The sequence below is a fragment of the Coptis chinensis genome, chromosome 6 (genome assembly GCF_015680905.1).
Source record: "Coptis chinensis isolate HL-2020 chromosome 6, ASM1568090v1, whole genome shotgun sequence".
Lineage (NCBI taxonomy): Eukaryota > Viridiplantae > Streptophyta > Magnoliopsida > Ranunculales > Ranunculaceae > Coptis > Coptis chinensis.
In genome coordinates this window covers 99,109,655-99,134,643 of record NC_141461.1, presented here as the reverse complement: position 1 = coordinate 99,134,643, position 24,989 = coordinate 99,109,655, and the positions used below count along the sequence as shown (strand labels likewise).

The 24,989-nt window shown below is 33.1% G+C and overlaps 1 pseudogene; it reads right to left on the bottom strand.

The window, feature by feature from the left end:
• Positions 1 to 9,199: 9,199 nt before the first annotated feature.
• LOC147496049 (glycine-rich RNA-binding protein 7-like) lies at positions 9,200 to 10,012 on the bottom strand (annotated as a pseudogene).
• Positions 10,013 to 24,989: the final 14,977 nt, after the last annotated feature.

Here is a 24,989-nt window from a genome sequence, read left to right as displayed (position 1 = left end):
TACAGAGGCTAGGATCAATGCTGGGGCAAACTTTTACATAGCTGGTCGAGACAAAGCGCGCGGGTATGAGCCACCCTGGTGGAGAAGAGAGATCTCAATGATACTGATCATGGGAAGAAGGTACTTAGTATGGCTCCCAAGGTTTGAATGGCTAAACATTCTCTCATTCAAGGTGTGATCAATTTCATGTTCGTGGTATCTATAATGGATATAGTTGGTTTAATTTACAAATATTAATGATTTTTCACAATTCAACTACGTCTAAAGGTAGCTTCCTATGACAAGACTAAGAGCAAAATGGCTTTCTTTGATCTATCAAGGCCTCAAGATTTTGTACTCATATAAGGGAATAAGGTAACTTCTATCTGCCAAATTTTTGTATGTAATGAGAACTCCGTAATGAGATATCATCATAACCCTTTAAGTGAAATGAATTATTTCATTATTTTTACAATGAGTGTAAGAAGAAGTAAGAACCCCTTGTGCTGAAATGTTCAATTTTCATGCAATTATATATTAGTTAAACATGATCAACTACTGATGACACTTCTTTTCGAATTCATTGTCGATTGATAAAAGTTCACAAACTTAAACTGCGATGCGTGCAAAACATGGTGCAAGAACTGGAGCATGTTGCTTTCGATAAAAGTGGATCTCGACTCTCAATGTACATCAAGAGCCATGTCCTTAGTGAAATTTGTGAGTCTGCGACCAACATGTTTGCCTTTAGGGTGCGTTTGGAAAGCGAGAAATAGAATTCTCGTGAGAGTTAGAATTCTAATGGAATCCGATTCTTATGATTATGCGAGAATTATGGCTGTTTGGCAAGCTCAGGAGAATTCTTGGTAATTCTCGGTGTCAATTTCCTACATATTGTTTGGTCGCTAAGAATTCTCACATCAATTTTCTATACCATTTTTGTTAATTTTTTTGCTCAAGTTTTTCAGAAAACCAAAATAATAGTCATTCCAAAACACAATAAATGTGAATCAAATTTCATACTTTACAGCGTGGGACTTGGAGGTATGCATTGCAATTTTAATTTTAATGGTGTGAAATTGTAAGAGTGTATTGGACTATTGGCCCTTTCACTTGGTGCAACGTGGAAGTGAAAATATTTGGATTTGAGTACTAGTGTGTTGAAGATCGGTCATCATCAAAAAGTGAATTTTTTTTTGTTACTAAATTTGTTAAATTAATAATGGACTATTGTACATTGAACTTGTGAAATACAAAATTGGGACTGAATCGCATGATGTAAACTATCCATTTAGTATAGAAGCCATTACAAAATTTTGACGTGTATATATATTGTATTTGAGGATCCACTAGACCACTCAACAAAGACAATCATTCTTAGATCCGACCCTGTCACTTCAACATGCCTATATATAAGTTGGGGCCTTGGCGGTTCGTTAAAAGAACTATGCTGCTTTGACAATAGGAATTGCTCTCAAAGAGATTGGAGAGCATCTAGTCTTTTTTTCTTTTCAGGCATGCTTGGAATTGCTCCTTTAACTTGAACACAAAGAGGTGTGCAGCGGTGCAATATAACAAAGATAATTTTGTGAAAACACGAATAAGATCAAGACAAAAGAATGAAACAGTAATGCGAAAAGCAAAGGAATACCAACAAATCTCATGCATTCCTCTTTGGACTTGCCCTCTACTAGTGCAACAACAAAAGCGAAGATAAAAGTATCACCAAGACCGGTTGTATCAATAACTGCGGCGGCAAAGAATGATGGGTTGTCGATTGCTTCCTCTCCGCCTTCTATGAATAATTTTCGGTCCTTTCTCACCGAGTTTCACCGGAGTTCGCTTTGACACCCTAAGAATAAAGATGTTCAAATGAGAAGTAGTTAGAATAAAACAATTTATTGATCCGAAGTGTGGATCACGGGAGAATGTAGTAGAGTGTACAAAAGTTTAGATGTTCATATAGAAAATCGACCATTTCATGGCACTTTAACACGGCTTGACTTATTTGAAGCCGTGTTGGCATTCCGGTCAAATGTTCCAGTTCAGTTTCATTTGGGCTAAGTATATCAACAAAACGAAAAGTAATTGTATCTTTCGGGATTTAAGCCCTCCATTCCCCGGCATCCATAATTACTTGAACACACGCATCCCGTGCAGCACCTGCAGTACACACGATTAAGTACTAAATCAGAAATTGCGGCACTTATGACGACTTGCACTTTCGGTTCATGAAGATAAACGGAAGAACTGCTTCTTTTAATAGAAGTATAACCTTCTTCACAAAACACGCAAACACCAACCGAGCATTTACCATTATATATATTCATTCTTAAAATGAGTTCCTTCATTGTTTTATTTAAGATTCAGGCAAAATTGAGGAAAACGAGAAAATAATAGAAAGTGAAAAATGCAGCACCAAGTGCAGTGAGAGTCTAGTTGGCGATCATCAAGAACTTTTCTTTTCGCAGCTTCACTGTAAATAAAGCGTGGTGACAATGCAGAAAAGTAGAAATTAATAATCAAGTTATGTCAAAGATTCTACGACCTTTTGATTACTTTAGTTCTTAGGCAAATCAGTGTCTAGCTTTTCAGGAATTTAGATTGAAAGGTACCATAGAAGGCGATCTTGAAGAGATCCATTCGACATGAAGGGTAGACAAGTATCACATTGATCACTTTCGAGCGATTATCCAATAAAGCGGAACCAAATTCTCATGCCACATAGCCGAATGAAGGTTTAGGCTGTAATACAAATAAACAAACATGTCATATTCTTGAAGATAATAATGCAATAGACCCACTTGCTTGAATTCAACCATATGCACTTATGTAGTAGAGATTTAATTAGAACTGTTGGACCTGAATTCATGCAATTTTTCCTATATTCACTAAAAACTTGGTAAGAATACAAGAGATATGTTCTTCTTGGTTCGATAAAAAATAAATGTTCTTCCGGTCAAGTAGTGATAAACTTAACCATAATAAGATCAAAGATAAACTATCATTTGTGGATATGTTTATGATATGATGACAAGATGTCAAAACATGGCTAGCAATCATAGAATTTTTGAATCTACATAAGGGAACTAATTGGAAAGACATACCACAGTCATCGGTTATAACCAAATCGGAAGCCAAAACCAAAGAAGTAAAAAACCTCTAGGTTTAACTTTTGCATGGCATCAAAGCTTAGTCGAGGATTTATAGCAAAAATACAAGATAAGAATAAACATCTTTCTCGTAATTTGGCAAAGTGGTGAAATAACTCAACACCATTTGAAATGGGCTGAAATTGGTGTCCCACAGGACATGGGTAAATTACATTCTTGTGTTTACATTCGGTTTCTTCAAAGAACATTTCAATCAAATTTTTGGTGTGACATCGAAGTACCGCTTGACGTGGTAGTCCTATTCTCGACGAAAATTCTAATTCATGCCGTTATTTTTACCAAACAAACCATGAAATGTAATACCCACGAAAAATCAGTTAATGTGAGAATTCCGGGGTTGCGGAATAAGCAAAGCCCGCGTACATTTAATTTTTAACTAACTAATTCTTCTTCATCACAAAAAAAAAAACAAGTAATAAACCCAAAAACAATACTCATTCACAGATTTCATTAATAAATTTTGCAATAATACATTGATCGAGTAACATAGTTTTGAACTTTATGGCGTGCTCCTAATTACCTTTCTATTATAGAAAAAAAGAACAAAAATATTTTTGTTGCTTAAAATTTTAGTTGGGAGATCAGTTGAACTTTCTATCGGAGTACGTAACTAATAAAATCTTTAACTAATTGATATTAAAATTAAGTGTAGATATCTAAAGCACGCAACTTCCTTTACTTTTAAGGTCCCGTTTTATTAATTATGTTTACATAAGAATTAACTCTTTAGGTTTAGTTTTTGTTGTTGTTAATTTTTTTTGTTTTTGTTTTTGTTTTTGTTTTTGTTTTGAAAAGATTATGGGATTGAGGCAGACCCTACCTATTAATTAAACTTCAAAGAGTTACATACCTTAACAATACTTGGCTCTAAGCCTTACAATCATGAGAAACTCATGAACATAGCCCACTTGGGTGCACACACAAAGAATTAACAACATAAAATCATGTAATGTTTGCCACCAAACAAAAGTTTATCCCTTAAGACCGGATGATCATTCCTTAGATGTTTTTGTGCATACTCTAAATTATAGAAAAAATCCCACATTCATAGCAAGTTTTATGTTAAACCAAGAGTATCATCCGAAATCTTTTTTGTTTGTTTTTGTTTTTAAAGATGAAGAAAAAGTCTTTATTTTTTTTTTTTATTGTTTTTTTGTGTGTGTGTGTGTGTGTGTGTGTGTGGGGGGAGTTTGTTTAAGGATGAAAAGATCAAACATGTTTGGACAAAAATTAAAGACTGCTTTGTTTTTTTTTTATGATACGAAAAAGAAGAAGCTCTGGTGTAGCCAAAAGATTTTTTTTTTTTTTTGAAAGAGAGTGTCATATTAAAATGCCTCATTCCCAAAAGAGATCATTGTTGAAATCCTTTCAAGTTTAGTTTTTTTTTTTTTTTTTTTTTTTTTTTTTTTGGAAATTTATTATTATTATTTTTTTTGGGGGTTGTCCTTAGTAGCAAAGGAAATAAAAGATTTTCATATCATTATTGCTGATGAGCCACATTAACAGTTGGGATTGTCGGTATCCGATTTGCTAGCGGTGTAGCAGCAGTGGGAGTGGGACATCTAGGCGTCGACATTTCAATAATTTTCGAACCAGAACCTCTTAATGGAATTAAGTTTGGGTTTGACATTTTTTATTTCCAGCTGAAACATGAATAACACAACAAATTTCTAAACATTATTTTCAAAAAAAAGTTTGTTTCAACTGCGAAGATTCAACAACATTTGCAGTGGAAATTAGGCAAGAACAACAACACGCATCATCTAAATCTAAATTCAACAATAATATTATGATAAACTAAACACAAACTTATATAAATTTTGATGAATGCATTTTTTTCAATCAACTAAACTAGTTATTGAGTAATTTCAAGATACAACAACTCAAAATTATTAAAGAAGAAGATGAATAATAAATTTCTAAACTCAATTAAGCTGAATCTTGCTAGGTTATCATTCAACTCATTTTTTATCTGAAAACGATTCTCAACTCAAATACTAATTGTTCAACAAGCTAATAAGCTAGACTACTATGAACAAAAACAAAGAAAAGCTTAGTATATAATACCTAGAACTTATGTGAATCAAAAAAAATGACTAGTCTCGAGACTCTGTGAAGTGAAAGAAAATTTCTTGAAGAATTATTTTTCTGGAGTGGACAACATTTTATAATGGTGGTGTAAGAAGAAAAAGAGGAGAAAGGGAAATGTTGTTAGAGCGAATAACAGAATCACGCGTGCTCTTAGTGGCCACATGGACCGTATATAGTCATTCTCTAAAAAGTAGCTACCTAAGTTAACTTAAAATAAGTGCGTGGGGTAAAACTTCACATAGAAAATGAATTCAACCCCAATGTTTTGTAGATGTGATATACTCACTATAAAGACCATCTTCATAAAATTTCAGCTCATTTGGGAAACCTCCAACATTAGCAAAAAATTATTGCAAAAAAAAACTTGACATTTTACGGTTACATTAGATTTCTTTTTTAAATTTGACAACAATTTTTATCTATGTTAGAGGTTTTCAAATGAGATGAAATTTTAATGGAGATGATTTTTATGGTGAGTACTTCATAACCACAAAAAATTAGAGTTGAATTCATTTTATAGGTGAAGTTTTTTTACTTATTTTAAATTAACTTAAGTAGCTATTTTAAATAACTTTATATATATATATATATATTTTGTGGTTATGAAACATATATGATTAAAAAATTTTAATTTTTTGGAAAAATTAGATAAAAATTGTTGTAATCTTTAAAAAAGAAATTTCCGAGAAATGTTGAATTTTTTAATTGTTTTTTTTTTATTTCTTATAATGGATTGGTTCATTTCAAAAAAAAAGGTTTAAATTTATATATATATTTATTTTAAAGTTAATTTATATATATATATATATATATATATATATATATAGAGGAGGGATGAACCAATCCACATTGTAAATTAAATCCAATAAAAAATTGGACTTAAAAGTTGAATTAAAGGTTCTGATATATTTTTTGTCTTCATGGTTAGATACATCCCAAAAAATTAGGTTATAATTCACGTTGTAACATGTTAAACATGGTTAAATTATGGTATAAAAAGTGTGGTAAGCTCATTCAAAGGTGAAATCTAACCTGAAGAACATGTTTATAAAAAATTTGATAATGTTTAGATGTCAAAAATGTTTTACAAAATCAAAAAAAAATGAACCATTAAAAGCACTAAGTTTTTACATGGTTAAACATATCCAAATTATATTTTTGGAGATGTTATCTATGAATGATCTTATCCACAGGGAGATCATAATTCATCTTGTAAAAAACTATGGTATAAAAATTCATTTGTATGTGAAAATAGTCTTTCTCTAAAAATAGCTACTTAAGCGCATAAGAATGTGCCTCTAGAAAATAAATTAAAACCTAATGTTTATATATATATATATATATATATATATATATATATATATATATATATATATATATATATATATATATAGGTGAAATGAAATTTGATAGAGGTGGTCTTCATGGTTAGCTGAACACATCCACAAAAAATTAGGTTATAATTCACGTTTGTAAGCAAAGTTAAAGGGATATGATATAAATTATGGTATAAAAAGTGTGGTAAACGGAACACCTGCTGGTAGGTGTTCAACTAACCATGAAGACCACCTCTATAAAATTTCACCTTATTTGATAATGTTTAGCTATGTCAAAAGATGTTTACAAAATCGAAAAATCTGAACCATTAAAAAAAATTCAAAGTTTACAACAACTTTTAACTAAGTTAGAGATTTCCAAATGAGATGATATTTTGTGGAGATGTTATCTATGGTTAGTAGATCATATCCACAAATATTAGCACTTAATTCATCTTGTAAGGGGGTGTGGTATAAACTATGGTATAAAAAGTATGGTAAACGGAACCTGCTCGATATATAGTCTTTCTCTAAAAAGTAGCTACTTAAGTTAACTTAAAATAAGTACGTAAGTAAAACTTCACCTAGAAAATAAATTAAAACCTAATGTTTGGTGGTTATGAAGCACTCACCATAAATATCATCTCCACAAAATTTCAACTCATTTGGAAACCTCCAACATAGATAAAAATTGTTGTCATCTTTAAAAAGAAATCCAACGGTTCAGAAATGTCGAGTTTTTGCAATAAAAGTTTGTCAATGTTAGAGGTTTCTAAATGAGCTACAATTTTGTAGAGATGATATTGATTCTGAGTATATCATATCACAAAAAATTATGGTTGAATTCATTTTCTAGATGAAGTTTTACTAAACGCATTTTATTTTAAGTTAACTTAAGTAGCTACTTATATATATATATATATATATATATATATATATATATATATATATATATAATTTTTAAGAAATAACCTAAAATTTGGTTCATTTCTAAAAAAAAATTAAAAATTTTCTACAATATATATATTTTTTTTTTTTAATTTTTATGATATATAATTTTTAAAAAAAAAAACTTATACGATACACACACACACACACACATATAGAAATGACCGTATTTGGTTCATTAATTTAAAAATAATAATAATTTCTATATATATATATATATATATATATATATATATATATATATATATATATATATATATATATATAACGGTCCAAAAATTTTTGAGCATGTTCTAAGGTTAGATTTCTTTGAATGAGATGAATTTTTGTGAGCATGTTCTCCATGGTGGGGAGATTATATCTACAAAAATTCAGCATTTAATTCAACTTTTAAATCCATGATTTTGCTTAGATTAATTTACAATGTTTTACTGATGAATGTGCCTCTATCCTTCCCATATATATATATATATATATATATATATATATATATATATATATATATATATATATATATATCATTCATTAAAAAGTAGCTACTTAGTTAATTTTTAAAATAAGTACATAAGTAAAATTTCACCTACAAAATGAATTCAAATCTAATTTTTTGTAGTTATGAAGCACTCACCATAATAATTATATTCCCAAAATTTCAGCTCATTTGGAAGCATCTAACATAGATAAAAATGGTTGTCATTTTTTAAAACAAATCTAACGGTCCGTAAATGTTGAATTTTTTTGTAATCGTTTTTGCCAATGTTGGAGATTTCAAAATGAGCTGAAATTTTGTAGAGATGATATTAATATTGAGTATATTATATCTACAAAAAAATATGTTTAAATTCATTTTGTAGGTGAAGTCTTACTTATGAACTTATTTTAAAGTTAACTTAAGTAACTTTTAGGATTTGTATATATATATATATATATATATATATATATATATATATATTTAAAATTTTTACGATATATAATTTATAAAAAAATTAATTTCTACTATATATATATATATATTAATTTTTACAATATATAATTTAAAAAAAAATTAATTAATTTCTACTATATATATATATATATATCTCTCTGTTTTCGATCTGGATCGTATATACTTGTATACAGACGATTATGACGTACACTCTCAGACTCAAAAACATTGTACACACTCGTGTACAATGTCAACCCACCAAAGAAAGAAACAAGTACAAAAGAAGCAAGCGTAGAGCTCGAGTGGAAGTCCTCTCCGTTGATGGACTCGTGCGTAGATCGCTGATACAAGTTTAGGACGGTAAGACCGTAGACGCTTGCGAGATACGTGCAACTCAAGAAGCACGCACCTCGCCATAGCGATAGGGTAACTAGCACAGAACCTGCAAAAAAATTATAATTTACCAATAATAAACAAACGCACCCACAAACATTCTAGGATCACCCGCAGAGAAGGTCCACTCAAAACTTAGAGCAGTTAGTGCTAGACTAGGAGAAAGGTTTTGATATTTTAGATATCAGTTTTGCTTGATAAATTATTTGAAATCAAACTTGGGCGTGTGATTTCACCATTTTTTGTGATTGATATTAGTATCTTGAATGTGATTTTAACGTGAGCTAAAAAAATAAAGACTCAGCCAGAACCAAATGAACATAAAACCAAATTAAAGACAACTAGAACCTAAAAACACCAACAATATATATAATTTAACTCGTCCAATTACCGTCAGAGTCACCACCCCAAGATCGAGTAACGGATCCACCTCCACCATATCCTCGATCACCACCGCCTCCACCACGGCTGTACCTGTGGTGGCCAAATATTGTACATACCGATATTTGTCTTTATTTCACTAATGTCTAATACAATATCGGCTAGAGAGTCAATATATTCATATAAATTTTAGGTACAAAGGAAAGAGACAAGGATGGACACATGTCACAAAGCTATTGGATGAAGTCATGTGAAGCAACTATAAAAAGATTGGAGGGAAAAAAGAGAAGGACAAATTCGTTTTCGACACTTTACTTCTCTTTTTCTCACATGTAAACTAGATAGGAAGGAGAGAACATTGTAAAACCACCATTAATGAATAAGAAAAGCTTTGTTGATCTTTAATTTTTCTCTTCTTGTATCTCACAGTACCCACCACCACCGCCTCCATCATGTCTACCATATCCTCCATAATAACCATCATCACTACCTCCGTATCCACCACCGCCGTCTTCACGACAGCCAACCTCCACCACCACCGCTATCTCTACACTGAGCTTCATTCACAGTAATATTTCTTCCATCAAGCTCTTATCCATTCATGTCCTCAATAGCTTCCCTCATCGCTTGCTCACTCGAGAACGTCACAAATCCAAATCCCCTCGATCTTCCAATCTCACAGTCCCTAATAATCTTACATTCAAGAATGTCGCCATAAACACTAAAAGCTTTTACGAGAGGAAAACATTGGTAGTCCATGCAAGTCCACCAACGAAACAATGGTATTCAACATCTGCAGAAGCCATGCGGCTTCAAGTGATCGAAGAACTATATATATATATATATATATATATCGGTATGATATGATCAATGTGAGGAACGATATGATCTAATAATTTTTATATCAATGTGGGTAGCTATTTTGAGAAGGAAGAGAATAAGTACGGGAAGAGAATAAGTACGTACATTGATAAACTATGACTTGCTAGTTTGTTGATAAACTCAATTATACTAGCTTTTAAGTCTGGGCCTATGGGCGGGCATGCTACCTTGATAGTTAACGACAATTCAAATGTCCAAACACCACTTGAATAAATAATATGTGTGCATTGATAGTTAATGATTTAATAGCCCAAAGTCTTCTTGAATAAATAATTATATGTATTGGATTTTGAATTAAAAATCCAAATCCCATTAGATCGAGTTATTAATTTTGATTTTGGCATTTTCTTTTGTTCATTTGTTTTTGTCTGCTTAAGCCCAGTTAAACTTTAATTACCTCTTATATATCGGCATAAAAAAGAGTAATGCTACACTGACCCACTTATTTGACCTACTGTTTGAACCTACTAACGTATCAAAGGATGTGGCAGCTCTGGCCACATCAACCACCCCAAACTGTTTAGTTAATTAGAACACTGTAACTCCCACCCGTACGTGAACATGTAAAATCTTCCCACGATTTTTCCTCTAAAATTAAAATAAGGAATCTTCTCCGTCTCTTCTTCTACCAAAACAAATACAAACCCACATTAAAAGAATTTCATGTTACAAATCTCTAACTGTCTGTCATCATTACATTAAGGTAATAACCCCACGAAGTACCAAGGCAACATGAGGGAAATGTTGTCCAGCAACATACAGATTCTCCCGCAAGAAATGTTGGAAGAGGCACAAGATAAGCTTGTTTGGATAAGTCCAATAGATAGGCGAATGAAGACAAAGGCCGATTGAATTAAAGGTTGGTGAGAAAGTGATGTTAATGCTTACTCCACAGATTTTGAAGAAAAGAAGTAGTAAGACAGTGCTTGTCACACCCCAAATTTCCAGAAAATTTAAAATAGGGAATTATCTAAGATATAATTTAGCTCAATGGTCACCCTATTCAATCATCTGAAAACCCAGGATGAAACGAAACCCTAATAACATATTATCAACCACGATATTAAAATCTGTGATCAAATTTAAAACCAAAACGGACAATCCTTCAATCACATTATTAAACTACAAAAAAACCTAGCCAACTCTATTACATCTATCTCAAAACAAAACTATACACTTTAGAAAAGCTTAAACCATAAGACTCCAAGAGCAACTTCAAATCACGTGTCCTCATCTACTGCACTCCACCATCTATGTTTCTAAGAACACACCCACGTTGCAAAACAAAGCAAATTAAATATGTGTCAGCAAATTGAATTTGTTGGTATGAGTAAGACTAAAATTATAAAAAACAATATGTTCAATATTTCAAATAAAGGAATATACTATTACAATTATTTCAACTTAGAAGACAAATTAGTTCTGTTTTCTCAAAACGGCAGGTAGTTCCTTCCCAATTAAGTAAGATTTCACCCCCAATATAAAATTTCAAGAATCTCATATAACAATACTCATCATTCCCACTTTCCAAAATAACTCACAACATAAATACCATTTACATTCCACTTAATAAATGCACATATGATAACCTAATTAAATATGAGTTTGATACACTTTACCTTTAAGTCAGCACGTTGTCTTAGGGTAGGACAACGTCTCTGCATAAAAAGTTAATAAGTCCTACCCTCCTACAAAACAAAGTTAGATTTTCTAAACGTAATCATTTATAGTATACATCGATCTATTTCACTCTCACTGCAACCATCATGGGTATATATAATCTGGCATAATATATCGCCAATATTAACATTCATGTCACACCACCATATCCATTATATCACCAATATTAACTAACATTCATATCACACCATTATATCCATCATATCATAATATATCACCAATATTAACTAATATTCATATCACACCACCATATCTATCATATCACGGTAACTATATTCACATTCATTCGTAAGAAATTATATGCATCATATCATAATATATCACCAATCATATCCAACAACTCACTCATACTTAAAGCCAATGCTTTTCTTAAAAACCACTCGTCTACTTATGAAAACGAGGAAAAATATCACAACTAGGGAATACATTCATCCCTCGTGAGTATCAACTCACACAAACCACGTATATATTTCCTTGTTAGAAATCATGTACATCATAATACATAAATATTCATATGCACGCGTAACTCAGTCACACGTAAAAATCAATATTTTTCTTTAATATCACTCGTCTACTTATGAGAACGAGAAAAAAATATCAACCAGGGAGTACATTCATCCCTCATGAGTATCAACTCACACAAACCACATAAACATTTATCATAAAAAATCATATACACCAAATGCAATAACTCCATCACATGTAAAATCAATATTTTACTTTGCTTATTAATTATCTCGTTAACTCATTTATTAAAAGACACAACCCAACCTTTAGTTCCTACTCTACGATTTGTACTTCACACATTTGTCAAATCACACATATCCGTGTGCCTCACTCACACCGAGTACCACTACAAGACATATCTCCCAAGCAGGGATATCACATCTAGGAAACATATTTTCATCTTATAAACTCGTAACTTGTGAGTCACAGCCATCTCTGGGCTTTCCATACACATATATTTGGGCATAACAAAATATCAGGTCATTTATGACACATTCAATGAATACCTTAGGTCATTCCCTTCACATTCAAGGAATATCCATCATAACACTAACAGGTCATTCATGGCACATTCAATGAATACCTTAGGTCATTCCCGCCACATTTAAGGAATTCATACCTACATTCCCATACACTTAAGGAATACAGCCCACCCGCAAGGCGAATGCCTTAGTTCCTCTCTAAAGAAGCTAAGGCGGCTTTTCACATGACATCATTAGTCATAAACATTTCTTTTCATCAAAGAGGTGTAGAGAGATCTAAAGATGTGGGCGATACATTAAATTTTCACAGGACACTTTTAATTATACTGGATTTTAACACTCAAGAGTTCTCATTTATTATAATATTTTCATTACAAAATAAACATCGTCTTAAACAATAATTCATTACTAAAGATTCCAAACACAATAACTAATAAACTCACCTCATTATCAATTATATCAAGCATAGATATCAAAATGTTCAATCAGGAATAACACCTTAGTTAAATGTCTCGTGAATATATTTTAAACAACACAATCACGTACACAGTTAAGTACTAACATTGTTCACATATAGTTATCACAATAACTAATAACTAATATATAATATAGTGGCAACACTTTTGCTCAAAGCTGCCTACGTATCCAAATCTTTCAAGATTGGAATCAAGCCTTCGTAGTTCTTATCAGCCACATAGTCAAAGTCAAAGAACAATAAAAATTCATGTTTTAAGGTTGTACACTTCATTTCCCTTTCATTCCTCAATTATATATATATTAAACACAAACTTTAATGTAACATGTCACGTGAGATAATATAAATCTATATTAATATTTAGTGTATATGCAACAATTGTACTTGTAATATAATACAAATGTGAAATTAAGTAATCAAGATTCAAGACACTCGTATGTTTAAGTAAAATCATTTATCTCATTACAATAAGAAAAATTAACCAGAGCTCCCCTAAAAAGAAAACATTGTAGGTTATCTAGTTAACTTGCCAAAACAATAACGTTTCCTATATCCATCCAAATGATACCCCACTTGATTATTTGAAAACTAAGATAGATATACTTACTTTTTCATGTAGAACTCAAAGTCCCAATGTCATTATATCTCAGAGTAAAAATAGTTCAAAGTTGGTAAAAGGGTAAAAATCCTATTTTTTAGCAAATTAGATTTCTGATAGGCTATCTTCTGAATGACACAACGCTTTCCACAAGTGTCCAAATGCGTCGAGGCTTTTTGCGTTGAAATGCTAACACACAGAACTTACTTTCTTATGTTTTACAAAAAAATTCAATCTCATTCTAAATGTTCGAAAACTAGGCACGAACACAGTGCACACAGACTGATTTCTGACACATTGTTTTCTGCCAGTCAAACTTCCAGACACCATAATTAATTCCACAGACCTTGGATTTCAATGAGGCCAATTGGAATAGAAATCAGACTTCCAAATATTACTTTCTTATGTTTTCATAAAAATCTAGTTCAAACTCTAACTAAATTAAAACTGGACTTGAACACAGTGCGCAGAAACTGATTTCTGACGCACTATTTTCTGTCAACCAAACTTCCAGACATCATATCTACCACCACAGACTTTGGAATGTGACGAGGCTAATTGGGTTGGAAAGAAGACTCAAAAAACTCACTTTTTCATGTTTTGGCGAGAGTTTGAATCTGAACCTAACTAGGTGAAAACTCGATTCCAAACCATGCACAGATTCGGCCCAAAAACAAACTCTAACCCAAAGCCCATCTAAATTAATAGAATCCGGTCTACTTAAAATCAAAAGGACCCGGCCCACAAAAATAATAGAAACCAGCCCAACAACTCAAGGCCCAAAACCATAAACTACTTAAGCCCAAATATTTATAAAAACAACTCAAGCCCACCATTCAAATTCGGCCCAAGCCCAACTGAAAGAAACTAAAACCATTCGGTTTTACTCTCTCTCAAAAACCCAAACTTTTGACATAACCAAAACTCAATTCCATCACTCCTCAAAAATCGATCTCTCGACGCCATTAACGCTCCCTTCGGAGCTTCAACAGCACCCATACTATTAAACAGCCAAATTAACATTCAACAACCACAATTCACCCAACAACACAATTTATCCATACAAACCAACAGTTAAACAACCGATTCTAAACCCGACATCACCAATAAACCAACAATCCACAATCAATTCAAATCGAGAAATATCGCATAATATATAGATTGACCAAGTAAATAACAATAACCCTTAATCAATTAATTACTTGCACTTTATTAATAAATCTTGCCGAGTTTTCTTGAGACCAAATCTATTCTTCAATTCAATTATGATGATAACCTTTATTTAAACATAGTTAACACTAAATAGTCAACAGTACCAAAACCAAATAATAAATCAATAACAATATGTGGACAGTTTAAATATCAAGTAAAAATAATTTTCCACAACATCGTGAAATCTACAGCAACGTGAAATTTATCAAATCCAGAAAATATCTACTCACCTCTGTTGTGTTTACGAGCAACGTGAATGAATATAAACTTGAGAACGAAAAACGCCACGCAACAATCATCAGAAAGCAATCCCAATAATCTTCACCTTTCTCTCTTTTTTCATTCTGTGTAAAACTCCCTCTCCCTCTTAAAACTCTCCATGTAAACTCCTGTGTAAACTCATTTTTTTTTCAAAACCCCCGGAAAATAGGGAATGGGGTTTATTCTTTTTACCTTATCTCTTTCTAATCTTTATCCTTTTTATTTTATTTTATTTATTATTAATATTAATATTAATCATGTATTATAAAAATAATAAATAGAAATAGCCGGGTGTTATAGTTAGGAGGGTAAAAAAAAACCGTTGACCCATCATCTGGTAGGGTACCCGGTCTTCACCCGCCACCCAAACCCGCACCGACCCGAAAATAGACCCGCCCCGCCCCGCCACAGTTTTTATGCGATCGGGCTATGGGTGTAGGTTCTATCTCTCAAACCGACCGCCCAAGCCTCGACCAAGACGATTGTCAAAAAGCCGTTGACCCAACCCCGTTGACTCGCACAATTTCAAGACTCTAACTCTAATATTTTTGTATTTTGTTTATAATTTCTTTTAACTATTGTAGGAATTTGAGAGATATGAATACAAACTTATGAGTTCAACATCAATTTCACATATTCAAGTTTGAACATTGGGAAAATATCAAAAGTTCAAATTCAACTTTCGAATTTTGGAGAAGATAAATCATTCATCCTTGTATTCATTTCGAATTCTTTTAGTTTATATTTTATTGTTTTGTACCATAGATCCTCGCTCCCATCTTCATTTTATCATGCTATGGAAAATAATCAATTTATAAATGGTAAATCACGATAAATAAGTTTCAAAATTCTGAGGATATGGTTTTGGGTTCAAATTCAAGTTTTTATTTTTGTTTATTTTTATTGATTGATTATATTTTTCTATCTTTGTGAATTGGAAATATATTAACTGGAGAATTAGAAAGTTTTTTAGTGAAATTGGGTTAAAATGATAATTTCCACACCCGACCCGGATGACCGCCCAAAATCCGCCCGTAAAAGTGACCCGGTCGTCGTGAAGTGATGGTACTAAGACATGACACTTCAACCCGGCCCGCCCCGTCGGGGAACATTGGATTTGTATCCCCTAGACCCGCCCCATCACTATTTGACCCGCGGTTGACCCAGCCCGCCCCGTATTACAACCCTAGTTAGAGTGCTCTAGGTTGATTCCAAAATATGATGAACAACACTTTGTTTGAATATATGTGTGGGCATAGTATTGCAAAGTCAGGAGTGTACGTATAAGTTTAAAGTTTCATTCCTAGTATAGTTTCGGACTATACAAACAATGGAGCTTGTAAACCTTTGTTGAATTAACCTGTAAACTTAACCGTTGAATTCTGCTTTCTCTCTTTTTTTTGCATTATTTGTTTAAGACACAAAGCTGGTGCATCATCTATTTTGTTTCAGATGCTTCCAGTTTCGACTTCTCACCATCAGACAAACTAAATTCATCCTCATCTAGTTTGAGCAATGTTTTTTATTCATTCCCCTCTATCCATGTGTATTTGCATAAGAGTGCCAAGGTATAAACACATTTTTATTCATTCCCCTCTACCCATACCCATAGTTCTTGGGTCATTCATCTGGCTCTTGTAATATAAAACTTATTGTTCATAGTAAGTTTGCTGCACCCGCTATATAACAAGATGAATTTTCAATGCCAATCAAAACTATGCTTCACCATTTGATGAGCGAACAATTCTGTTTGAGATTTCCGGCTTGAGATTTTTTCAATGGAGATTTCTGTTTTTGAACCTGTTTGGGAAGAAGAAGCAGAGGCGAAGAAGAAAGAAGGATATGATTTTCAGTTTTGTTTATTTTTCTGTTTGTTTTAAAATAAAAAAGAAAACTAAAATCATGGGAAGATTATTTCGGCCGGACGGTTTTACTTATGAAGAGTGTGGGTGTTGACGTGGACTGCCGCCTCTCTGGACACATCAGTAGGTTGAAATAGTAGGTTAAATTGTTAAAAGAGTAGGTCCGTATAGCATAAAAAATGAACTTACGTGTTTGTTTGTTTATTCCACGTGTAATTGATACTCACTAAGCTCTAAATTTTGAGTACATCTTTGATAACTTAATTTTCATATTGTCTTTCTTGGTTTTTAAGTGTTCCAACTCCTTACATGACACAAACCTAAAATCGTAACCTGGACTTAAGTTTCCTTTTTGAAGAACCTCGGGATCAAATGTAAAGTGAGAAATGTGAGCACAGCCGTTGTTAGGAAATTTCTCTCTAAAGGAGTCATCTTGAACTATTTTTTTCTATCTTGTTCTCTAACAAAGTCACCCTGTGTATGCAGTCAAAAGTCAAAACTAATATTTTCTCCTTCGTTGCTCTTGGAACCAAACAAATAAATACTTAGTTCACTTGCTTTTGCCAAAACAATATCCAAAATTGATTTTGCTGCATACTACACTATACACAAAATTAAATTCAGTCTTTTCTGATGGGGTTGTTCCTCCCTAGAAAAAAATCATAGAGGAAGAATCTTATTAAGGCTGTTTTTGAAATATGGCGTGTTCATGTTACATAGATTAAAAAAATTGAAGTACTACATCCAAAACGAAAATCAGAAAATTCTTTTCCCAAACTCAAACCAATAGGCACTAACTATAAGTCTAATTAAAATTGACTACATATACGTTCTATCCATTTTATAGGTTATAGGTTCGATTCACTGAACGGGTGTCGTTTTTTATGTACCTTGTGAATAATTTTTAAAAATAAAGCAGAAAATAATTAGTAAATAACTTTTTTTATAGAAAATGTGAATTGGACAGCAGGTTCCACTATTAATTAAAATAAAAATTAGAAAAAAAAAATATATATATATATATATATATATATATATATAATAAATGGGTTTTTGTCAAATATTCTAAGAAAATAGTTTCAATAGTTAAAAATTGAGTTCAATGACTTTTCCAATTTGAGTGTGTGTGTGGGAGAAAGATAAGAGACACAGATCTATGAAAAATCATGTACAAAAGACTCGTATAAACAAACAAAGCACACTTTTAATTTGATTGTGAATGCATGAGATTTCAGCATGGAGTGTGGTACTTAGTACGTACTACTTAGTGTGTAGTGACATGGTCAGTAAGGATATGGATCCTTGGAGATTTGTCTCTGTTGTTTGTGTCATGTTGAACTCTAATATGAATGTTTACTAATGAACGTGCTATGTGAATTGATGGTTAAGTCAGGTCAACCATGTACTACCTATTACATCGTTGTGCATTTGCTATGAACTTTCTGTGACAGTAGCTTCAGAGAACCTAGCTACTTACCAATATTTGATACTTGTTGCAAAACTTGTTCCCATGGTTTTGTTTCTGATTCACTTACTAACACTAAATTTTGAATGCGGTACTACCTAAGGATATATTCTAGAACCCATTAGAGGTTTAATATTGTAATGTTCAATTAAACCATTAAATCTGGTAATTTTCAATTACGGTGTTACCTTGTATTTTTAGTTTTTTTCATCTTAGAAAATACAAATAATGTCTCCAAAGAGAGGGAGCGAATTCCAACGCTTGGTGAGCTCAAACTTTGATGTGTATGATGAGAAGGTAGATCCGTTACAATCAAAGGAGAATCCCGTAATTCAGGTGGATCTGCAATCTCTCCATCTTCCATGATGTTTTTGGGTAAGAGTCAACAACAACTGACCACCGGATAGTACCGGTCAAACTCGAATTGGTATTCCAGCCTTCGAAAGCTTAAATACATGTGTGGTAAACCACCAAACTTAAAGATTTGGCTGTGCACCAAGTTGTATGTTGTGTGGGATTTATTCAAGTTGTTGGATGGGATTTTTTCAAGTTGTTGAAGTTTCAAGTATTCAACGAAAATATTTTGCTTTTATTCATCAGGTTCTTGTCTTATATTTTGTTATATTCTTTCAATTTGAAGACTTTTTACATTTTATTGAAATAATCAAAGATTTTTGTGACTATTTTTATGGGTTAAAAAGCCTAAAACCCACTAGGTGGCATCCCACAGGGGTGTTCTCGAAGTGTTTATATTTATTTATTATTAACCTATAGCCCTTATATTGGCGAAGCCAGAAAATTAAGTGAGGGTGAGCCACCTAGACAACCAAACCTACCCAAAAAAAATTATTTTTTAAAAAACTAATATTTCAAACTCAATCCCAAAACAAGTATAAGATAAATATCAAAATTCATATAAAATAATAGCAATAAATGTCTTATAAAAAAAAATTAAAAAATAAAAAATAAAAAGGTGGGATGCTTTTGTAGAGTGTAACTATATATGTGTTTGGTATTTCTTGGTTTTCAAATATGATGGCGTTGTTTAATGTTGTTCTATGTGATAAGATTGGTTTTGAGATAGAGTCTCTGTAACACCCCAGATCTTAAAATAGATCATTTAAGACCCAAGATGCACTATCCATAAAATAAAGAGACATGACATTTCACAAATAATATTCTCCAAGTCTAATAATTTATTCCAAATATCATAATTCAAATAATGATGGTTCAACATAACTTAAATTCCCAAAATATTGATATTATTACCCAAATAAACTCCAAATAAATAATGCTTATTCTTACAACCAACTATGAATGAATTAATAGAAAAACCTACTACTATTCCTACTAAGTCCAACACTGAATTCCCGCTATCCACGAATCCCATAATCCCACAAGCGTAACGTGAAAGCGTACTAATCTGAAAAACTGAATAAAAAGGGAGAAGATAAAAGGAGTGAGCTTCTAAGAAGCCCAATGAATCACTACTAAAGAAAACATGGATTGAAAGGATAACAATACATTGAAATCGCCAATTTTCCTTAAAACACATAATATGCAGAAACCATACAATTATTATATGATATCTTTATTCTAAAAATGTGAACACCATGTCGACTTAACCGCTCGACAACCACATTACTAATGGGTCGACTTTCGCATATGCTTAACCAAACATTCCTTGACGTGTGCACTAACGTCAATACACATGGATCCAGTGTTCCTTTCGGGTCTTTCACCCTAGGGATAACAATTCCCTTCTTAAGTCCGAGTCAAAACTCAAATATGTGTCACATATCAAGAAATATATACGTAAACCATGAGTTCCAAATATAATACATACTATTCACAAAATCTTTGATCAAACTAAGATGATATAATGGCTATTTCCTTAAAATTGAAACATTGGAACTCATAATTTATTCATCATAGTATTTCAAAATAAATCCTTCAGAATTGCAAAGTAATATAATGGGGGTGTAAGACAAGATATGTATACTTATTTCTTCCAAAAGTCGAGTTCTTGTACCAAAAACTAGAATGGCAAACTTAACAATTTAAATTAGAAAAGGTAGAACTCACCTCTTAGCACAAGCAATTTATACAATAACACTAGAAAGACGACTTGACGCCTATAAGTAGTCTTGACAATGGTAGCTTGAGTAATTCAAACCTTCCATTGAATACCCCACTAGCAGATCCTTGTGTACTTCCAATAATCGCCAATCAAACACCCAAGAGATTCCTAACACTTATTTTTGTTCTAAGTCATTTGAATATGGACCCCTCTCAATCATCGACAACATTTTGTTCTTCTTTAAATATTATTTCCTCTAACCACTCCTGTATGCCACGACCCTTTACGGTTATCCCACTTTTTGAGTTAAGTTCGAGAGTCCTAAGTTATTAAGACTCTAGTCATAGTCTTGACTAGTTCAACTCCCTTTAACAACACTTCTCTCACCTGACCCAAACCACTGTGTACTCACTTTGTTCTTATCAAGTCTAAAGGGTAAATTATATGCACTCATTCAATATGATATATTAAAACTAGCACAAAAGAAAATTCTATAAAAGCCTTCATGTAATAATTTAAATAAGGAAATGCTAAGATTTTGAAAATGCTAGAGTTCGTGGTATTCTGATCTCCATGTGATTTTTTTTTATTTGTAGGAATCCAGTTCTGGAATTGGATCACATGTATTTAACAAAAATTTATTATTGAGAATGAACAAGGATGTGATCCATGTGTTCATTTGCCTAGCAATGATGACACACTTCAAATAAAGAACATGGAAAGTCGACCAAAATCGTCATTATCTTGTGGCTTTAGAGGTGGTCAGTCCAACGCCGAAGGTACTAGTAAGAATAAGAGTGTTGAATTGAATTTACACTGTAGTGCGTGAGCAAGAAACTAGAACCAATGGATCAAAGATCTTTGATCCATTGGTTTGAAACAATGAGCTGAGAGAGAGTACATCAGGGGTTAGTAGGTTACCATTTTTGGGTGGGTTTGGTTTCCTTTTTCTTTTCCTATTTGCTTGGGTTTTAGTTACAAGAGAGAGGGAATAGTATGTGAATAGGATAAATAATTTTTTTTTTTGGGAAAGTGAGGGTGCGCCAGGGTGTATCCTGGGACCCCCCCTTGGCTCCGCCCAATGCTTATAAACCACATTTATATATACCCTTCGGGCTAGGTTATGGCTCCACGAGTCCTATATTTACTTAGCGATATTGGCATTTAGGCAAGATATGGCAGTAAAATTAAATGGATAGTGCAGAAATTTGACCCAATGGCATATGGTATATCCACAGTTTTTTTTTTTTTTTTTGAAATGATGTTGGGATTTTGCAGATCCCCGTTTGTATTATAACGTCTCATAAATTTTAGTTACATCTTCCTCTACTATAGAACTTAGTCTATTACATAAAGGGGGTGTAAATACATGAGGTTGCAAAGGTTCCCCTAATGAAAGTTTTGCCAGATGATCTGTTGCTCGGTTTTCCTCTCTGTAAACATGAATTAAATTCACTTCATGAAGCCTTAGTAAGAGACTTTTTGTCACACCCCGAATTTCGACAGAATTCGGAAAAACATTATTTGTCCCCGACTCTTCGATCTCCGAGGTGTGACGCACTCTCCACTCCCAAAAACCCATAAACAGGTTTAAATATGCGGATAATTAAAACCAATAAAATTTTTAACTTAAACAATGATCCTATTCATTTCAAAAATAATTTACAAATGAAAATGCAAATAACATTATCTGGTGAAAATCTATATCACCTCAAAGGAAAACAAGACACATCCCGAGATGTAACGCTTAACGAAAACCATGGCAAAGAACCCATCATCTTCAACACTAAAACCACAGTCGAGACTTATCAACTATGTTCATTTAATGAACACCGGATAAATAAGCAAACAAAATGGGTCAAGATTATAAACAAATCTTTGGTGTGAGTAGCCCTAAAATACAAATATACTTATACATATATATACACAATCCACAAGGCGTTAGTTCCCACCGAAAGCTTTAACTTTCAACGACAAATATAACATCCTTAAGAATAATAATTAAAGGCGGTTCCTCCACTCGGAGGCTCTTTTTAAGTTCTACTTCAACCACACAACAAACTATACACATAATAAATAAGGCATGTAGTTCCTCCATCGGCTTTTAAGGTTAAACTAAACAAATAACCAAACAAGCGTATTATATAATGCCTCATTCCTCGCTCAATCACAGAGTGGGTCGTCAAGTAAGTAATTAATTTGACCCACCCTTACGCAAAACTATATATAATCATCTATCTACGGATACATCATTAACAAATATATTACCATAATTATATTAATTAAGGTTTTCTTTGCGTGTCCCTAAAATCGTAGATATGCCTTACCTAGTTTCTGGTTTACCACAATAATCGCGAAACCCAACGTTTAACATGTACATCCACATGCCTCTCCTTACATAATGAACCACTCCGTGCAGAACCACCCTGGCGGGATGCCGCGACAGTGTAAATCCTCACACGGAAGCAATTATGTAAATCGCCACTATTCGGCATAAAAATATGCGCAGCATCATCGTTCTATTTTCGCGAGCGGAATAATCAAAGCCACTATTTAATTTCGCCCGGAGGGCCGCCGGGCGCCATTCAAATTTTAAGCGAAACGCCGGAAGGTCACTGAAGCGCCATTGGTTAAGCGAAGCGCCGTAGGAAGGGCCAATCACATGAGTTGTGGTAGTCGTGGGGTTAGGATTTTTCGTTATGTAATTTATTGAGGTGTCATACATTAATGACTCATAAACATTTCTACTATATCGCGTCGGTCAATTACCTTATCATTGACTAAGCCATAATATCTAGAAACATCTCAATTATATCTCATAGTAAACTTTCGTTTTTTCACGCCAATATATTATCAGACTACACCACAGGTGAACAAAATATTCACCGATACTATATTAAGATCTCACATATAAAATAATGGGTGTATATACATTTATACATCTCTCAAAGATATTGCATTCCATATATATATCCTACATGTTATATCGTACGCAACGCTTCAACGTATCATTATACATCTTTATTATAACGTATTAGGAATATAATGTCTCCTAAAGATCTCAATATCGCCGTGTCAAAAATACACAACATCAATGTCCAAATCTTTTCTCGGATAATGACAACCAAAATATCTTGGCTTTTTCCACGTTTTTTTATTACTATATTAAGTATAATATCTACGTAAAGCGTAGAAGACAAATAAGCGGTCACAATCCACAATCAAAGCCTAATATATATATGTTTTACATTACTTACTCACGTCCAAATCTAAATTAGATAATGACCAACCAAGTTTATATAATATCGACAATATTTTATTCTATATTTGTTCATATCAACAAACATGTGAAAACTGGAAAAGTCAACATTCAGCGATCGGCCGGTCAAAGTCAGTCGGTCAATGATCGAAGTCAACGGTCAACGGTCAACACATCATGGTCAAGGTCGAACTCAACATGTCATAGTCAAAGTCAAAGGTGAAAGTCAACCGTTCATGGTCAATGGTCAAAGTCAACCGTCAAAAGTCAACGGTCGATGGTCAAAGTCAAACTATCGCGGTCAAAGTCAAACTGTTGTTTCCATTATTCGACGGGTTGTTTTCGGCATACCCATGGTTCGTAGCTAATGGCAAAGCGCGTAGCTCGTGAGCTCACGTAGCCAAAGGTAATGGATTCGGATCGGTAGTAGCCCAACCTTATTACCATCTGAAGTCTAAAGCGATTGAAAGGCGTGTAGATCTATTTTAAGTCCAATGGATTTGGTTAAATACTAATATTAGATCTGGCCCAAATCGATAATCGGCGCCCAAAACACAACCGAAGTTCTCCTCAAAACAAAACAAAGAAAACTGTCCCAAAACTTAACTTAAACTGGGCTCAAACTAGACTTAATTAAACTGGTCCAAAGATACTTAAAATCGGGCCCAACCAAATAAATAGAACCGGCCCACATAAAATTAGAGCTTTTGGCCCAACCCAACAGCTAAGGCCCGAATAAACCAACCCAGGCCCAAGCCCAAATCGGCTTGGTACTGTTCATCATCTTCTTCCCTAACCACCACCACCAGCAGCCACCAAAACCGCCGGCCACCATTCCCCTCTTCCATCAAACCGAAAATGAAGAGAAGGAAAAACCAAACCACTTTACTAAACACAAAAACTTCAAATGTTTAAATTTCGATTTCACCAAAACTAGATCTGAGATAAAATCGGCCACCATTAAAGCTTGGTTCAAGCTTAAATCGACAGCACTACTATCAAGCCCCCACTCACCCAAAC